Raw genomic sequence first — 6453 nt, forward strand, 5'->3', positions numbered from 1 at the left:
ACAACGCCGAAAATTATGTGGAACTGATTGAGGCTCTGGTGAAGAACTATGACAAAATGGGCTGCAGGATGCCCCTAAAAGTTCATATCGTTGACGCTCATCTTGATAAATTCAAAGAGAGCATGGGAGCATACTCAGAGGCGTAAGACCAACGCTTCCACCAAGATATACTGGACTTTGAACACCGCTACCAAAGAGCGTATAACGAAAACATAACGGGAGACTATATTTGGGGGCTGATACGGGAAAGTGATTTACATTACAGTCGCAAATCTCGAAAAAACATTTCTGTATAACTTTAGTATAAATACATGTAAATCTTGTTTCATATGTTTTATTCAGACCTTATATAAATGAAAATGTGAAAGTTTTCAAGTTTTTACACAGAAAGTTGGTTAATTTCTAGATTTCATTATCCAGATCACAAAAGCAAAGTTTTAGGGGAATAATGGTAATTTTCTTTACTTTTACAACATAAGCAATAAGAAGTGACACATACTATCCAGGAATAAAATTTGTTTTACATAGTGTAATGTATAGTAGCGACTTTTAAAGTTTAATAATCGCACATTGTAATAACAGAGGAACTATAGAGGGTGTTATAAAGTAATTGAACTCGCTTTGTGAACTTTGACGAAAAATTAACAATTATTTAAAGTTTTGTAATACGATTATAAAAACAATAGTGTAACGATTTTTTTTACATACATTTGACTTTTTTAAACATATTTTAAGATAAGTGTAATGAGTATTATCCGTTTAACGTTGACATTTATCACCAACAGGTATTATCCGTTTAACGTTGACATTTATCACCAACAGGTCAAATTTACTCATATTAGCAGATATTACACGATACGTTGCACAACTGCCAAATAGATGCAAAATTATTTTGTAAAATGAATTTAAGAACTTCTAAGAGTGTGGAACTTTATTTCATTGGCATATATAATACAGTCAGTTCGTTAGTATTGCGGTAATGTTATTGCATGAACCCTCCTTCTATCAAAGTAGCTGCTGCATCAAGAAAGCTATAAAAACTTCATTTTAAGTGGGGCTTATAGATCTCATCAGCACTCATGTGTGAATTGAATTTTCCCCATAGACAAAATAATCGTGTTATAAAATTATTGGCTGAACTTCTAGATCAAATGCTAAATTTCTTTAGCATTTTTTCAAAGTGTTATTAAATTCATTATCAGATCGACAAGTATTCAGTCATTCTAGCGTTTGTCTCAAAACATCAATTGCTTGTGAAATATAAAATATTAGCTGCAGACTATATTACCTCGATTTCTAATGTTGTACGATATAACAATGTAAGATTATTCGTTTGATGGGCCAGTAATTCTGCTTCATGTCGAAAAATTGTAACATACAATAAATCTTAACTTGTTTCGTACAGAAAAATCATATATTTCACATGTGTAATATATAAATGATCAGTCTTTTCTTCTCTGCTTTCCTATCTAGCATCACTCAAGGGTTTTATTGATAGTTTACTTACACATTAAACAAAAATAAAATAAAATGTTACATTAGGTGATTTAGCAGCATCATTGACAAATATGTTTGATGTATGAGCATAGTAAGGAACAAAAAATGTTTGACTGTTCATAGTCAAAATCCTTTGCTGTATAATGAAATACCGATTCTTTTGGAGCCGTTATCGTAATTTTGTCTTTACATATTATCTCGAGGTATATTATATTTGTCAAAATCTACTAATATTGCATTTGTAAACTCTAATCCAGAAGTTTTTGCTACAAGTATCAAGTCAAGAAAGTGTTCACAAATTTAAGCATCTGCATTGTTGTTGATCTTGATAAAAAGTAAAATGATTAATATCTTCTTTTCTTTGCAAGTATCTTGTGTATAGTCAATGATAATGAAAAAAATGCTTTGCACATTTTAAGTTTTCTAAAATTTCATTTCACACTTTTTGGACATTATCTGTATTGATCCGTGCTATATATTTTCATCTAAATAGTGATTATGAACTTTTCAATTTTTCACTCTTCCTACGTGTTCCGTCATAACAAAATAAAATAACACTAGCAGTTCCCCTAACTTCCGTTATTATTTTGATAAAGCATCTCAATATAACCCTAAACGCGAGGCACCGTTGAGCAGATGATTTAACTATGGACAATAAACGTTTAAGCACTGTTTGCCAATTCTGAGTTTCTGTATTCAGTATATTCTCTCTATAGCATCAATTGTTTTATTAGTATTAAATCTTGTCAGTAGCTCTATTCACGGTCAATGCCATTAAAAATAGCCCGATGTGGCTTTGCTATAGGAAAACATACACATACCCATTGAAGATATATTTTTGATGTTTCGTGTTCGTTTAATGTTTGGTGCCAAATTTCCCAGCCTTTATAAACAGAACCAACGACGGCAGTTTTCATGATGCTTAACAGTTCGCAAAAAACAAATTAAAAGCAAAATACTGCGTGTTTTTTCTGTACTGGGATAAACTAATAATGTATGGTTTACCTTTTTTTCAAGTTTTTAGACGTCTTTTTGCATGCACAGACGGCCATTTATGTGGCTTTGTGCATAACTATAAACAACCTTTTTATGATTGCCACAGTGAATCGTCGGTTAAACGCATCTCTGGGATGATAAAAGGTTGAATTTAGCTTATTTGGTTCTGTTTTAAGAATTTCGTAAATTAATTCGTAATTTCGTAAGAAATTCGTATTTAATCTGTAAGTATTCTTGGTCAAGATCGAAAATATTTTAATATTGTCATAATTATTGCTCCCCCCTGCTAGTACAGCGGTAAGTCTACGGACTTACAACGTTAAAATCAGGGGTTCAATCCCCTTGGTGGACTCAGCAGATAGCCCGATGTGGCTTTGCTATGAGAAAAACACACACACACACACATAATTACCGTCAACTTATGGGGTGGTAAAGTTGATATCTCGATTTCTTTATCAGGTACAGCTTTTTCGGACAATGGAGGCTCATTTTTTTCTTATTCCTCAAATACTGTGTTTTTACTTTTACTTAATTCATCCAGTTCCTAATCTTTTAACTTCAAGTGCTGTTTAGCAGTCCTGATTGCTTTCGTACTTCTAGTTGAAGCTTATTTTTTCATTTTAGCTTTTCAGCACCCGACTATTTTTCCGCATTATCATTTCACGTTTTCAGTGCGTGCGAAGTAATACCACTTGCTAACCAAACGCGATGTACCTTAAAATACTGTAATCGAAAAAAAAAGTGTCAAAGTATAGGTTTCAACGGAAATCACTATATTTGAAAATTAAATTTACTAAAACCAAAGATATGAACATTTAAGCTACAATTATTATACTATTAAAAACTTATTTTTTCTCTATAACTAAAGGTAATTGTTGATGAATATAGGAAGAAGTTTTTGATTTGAATTACATTTGCAATAGCCAGAAAACATTTTATTGCTATATGTAGGTAATATGACTCAAAGCTAAAATGGTGTGATGAAATTTTTATTTACTGGAGTTGTCACATTCACAAATGATAGTATTAAAATTTAAATAGAATTATATGCTTTTAGTCTTCGTTGGTCATCTTGATGTCGACGTGGTTGAAATAATGGAAAAAAAAAGTGTTCAAAATTAGTGAAAACACGTCTGTGCAAATATTTCATATTAATTTGCAACCTTTCGGGCAAAAGCAAGCCCTTCAAAAAGCAGTTTTAAACCGTATTACAAAGAAAGCATTTTCCATGTCTTACGGCAGTGGTGCACAAAGTCCGGCCCGCGACAAGTCGCCGAGTGGCCCGTGATGTCCAACGGGAAAGTCAAACATACAGAGTTCGCGCCTGCTCGAAGATTAAGTGCTATATGCATTAGATTAAATACTGGATGGTTCCATAATTGTGTCGAGCAATAAAAAAAATTTAATAAGCAAATCTCGTTAATGCATAGACATTTAATCATTGGCGCAATGACGTAATATTTCCGTAATTACAAAATCTCACGTGTCCCAATTGTTCTTCGAGATTTACTTACGAGCCCTATTTTGATATTATTTCGTAACAAAAATGGCAGCTAATCGTAAAAGAAAAGTCGACGACGAAAACCGGCAGTTTCATGATGATTGGACTGCGCAATACTGTTTAGTTCAACAACAGAAAAACGTGATTTGTCTGCTGTGTCATTCGACAGTAGCAGTGGCGAAGGTATCCAATATAAAGCGTCATTATGAGTCAAAGCATAAAGATTTCCACAACGTTGTCGGTGATGAACGAACAGCTCGAATTGAATCTCTGTGGCAGTTGCTGAATCACGAGCAGAACGTTTTCGTAAAGCAGTCAGCAGATTTAGGTGCAACATGTGAGGTCAGTTACGATATTTCGTTGATGATAGCGAAATCTGGCCGATCGTTCACTGATGGTGATTTTGTTAAGCAATGTATGATTACTGCATCGGAAAAGTTGTGTCCGGAAGCAGTTCGCAAGCTACAGACAGTGGCTTTGAATCATATGACAGTTCAACAAAGAATTTCACACCTCTCAGCAGACGTGACAAGGCAGCTTACAAATAAAGCAGCCAAATTTGTCTACTTCTCTTTGGCAGCAGACGAGTCGACTGACATCAGTTCAAAAGCACAGCTACTAGTTTTTATTCGTGGTGTGTCGTCATCGTTTGATATCACAGAGGAACTAATCGGCATGGGTTCCATGAAGGGTCAGACAACTGGGTCTGCTTATTCAAGGAGACAGTACGACTGTGTAGTAGTGTTTCATTGGATTTCACGAAACTGGTAAGTGTGACAACTGATGGAACATCAGCCATGACTGGAGAAAGTAGCGGGCTAGTAGCACTGTTGATGAAGCATCGAGGAAAGCAGAACAGACAGTTGGTGAAGTTGCACTGTATTATTCACCAACGGAACCTGTGCAGTAAAGAACTTGGTTTTCAGGCACTGATGGAATTAGTTACGAAAACCATTAATTTCATCAAATCACGAGGACTCAATCACAGTCACTTTCGAAGTCTTCTTGAAGAAATTGATTCAGATTATGGTGACTTTGTGTATCACTGTGAAGTATGCTAGCTGAGTCGAGGGAAAATGCTCAGAGGATTCTGGGAGTTGATTGATGAGGTGATAGAATTCCTCAGAAAAAGGAACAAAGACAAAAGTTATTTTTATGACTTATTTCCAGCATGGCAATCTGATTTGACCTTTCTGATCGACATGACACAACACTTGAATGATCTGAATTTGAAGTTGCAAAGCAAAAATCAGCTTGCAAATCACGTCTCAGCTTTCAGGACAAAGTTGCAGTTGTTCTGGCAGCTAGCAGCATCAGGCTACTTCGTGCACTTTCCCACTTTTCAGTCACAGCTACAGAAGAAACATGACATTGGCACACAAGTTTATGTTGGGAAGCTAGATACCTTGATTCAATCCTTCAACTCACGGTTTCATGACTTTGACCAATTTTTGATGAAACTTTTTGCTGATCTGTTCAGCAGAATATCAGCTCGAACGTACTGATCTCCATGCATCTGATGAACTACGTGCTGTTTACCGAGAAAACAGTTTGCTTGACTTTTACAAAACGTTGCCTGATACATTTACTAATCTGAAAGAGAACGCACTTGTCCAGATCAGCATGTTTGGCAACACGTACTGCTACGAACCGGCTTTCTCACATAAGAAACTGAACAAAAACAACACTCGCAATCAGTTGACTGATGAGCATCTGGAAGCAGTCTTGCGTCTTTCAACGTCAAAGATCAAGCCGGACATTTCTTAGCTCGTAGATGACATGCAGGACCATCCATCGCATTGACTTTGTGACAGTTGACGTATCGTAACATTTCTTAGAATAATGTGCAAACTCTTTGATGTAATCGTTATTTGTGTGTTCTTAAATGTGATGTACATCTTGTATGAAACAACTGTGGGACGATTTTAATCTTCACTTTTTTGGCCCCAACGGTTACGAGAAGTCTGTTTGTGACCCGTGACTCAAAAAGTTTGTCTTACGGTCTTCTTAGTTGTGTATTGAAACCGACTTGCTTGGCTAGACTATCAGTTAAAGATACTTACAGAATACTTAGAAAGCCTGTAAGTTATGATAGTAATTTATATATGTAAAAACGGCTCGCTTGGGTTGATTTTTTTTTTTAACGTAGATGAGCGAGCAACGTTTCGACCTTCTTCGGTCATCGTCAGGTTCACAAAGAAAGAAAGAGGCTACTGACCGAAAGCTGATTACATGTTTGAAGGGGGTCAGTTACCTCTTTCTTTCTTTGTGAACCTGACGATGACCGAAGAAGGTTGAAACGGTGTTCGCTTCTCTACGTAAAAATAAAAAAATAAAAAAACTCAACCCGAACGAGCCGTTTTTAGATATATATTTTTCTCTACAAGTGTTTGTTTGTTTTTGGAATTTCGCACAAAGCTACTCGAGGGCTATCTGTGCTAGCCGTCCCCAATTTTGCA

This window comes from Tachypleus tridentatus, chromosome 2, assembly GCF_004210375.1.
Source record: "Tachypleus tridentatus isolate NWPU-2018 chromosome 2, ASM421037v1, whole genome shotgun sequence".
Classification (NCBI taxonomy): Eukaryota; Metazoa; Arthropoda; class Merostomata; order Xiphosura; family Limulidae; genus Tachypleus; species Tachypleus tridentatus.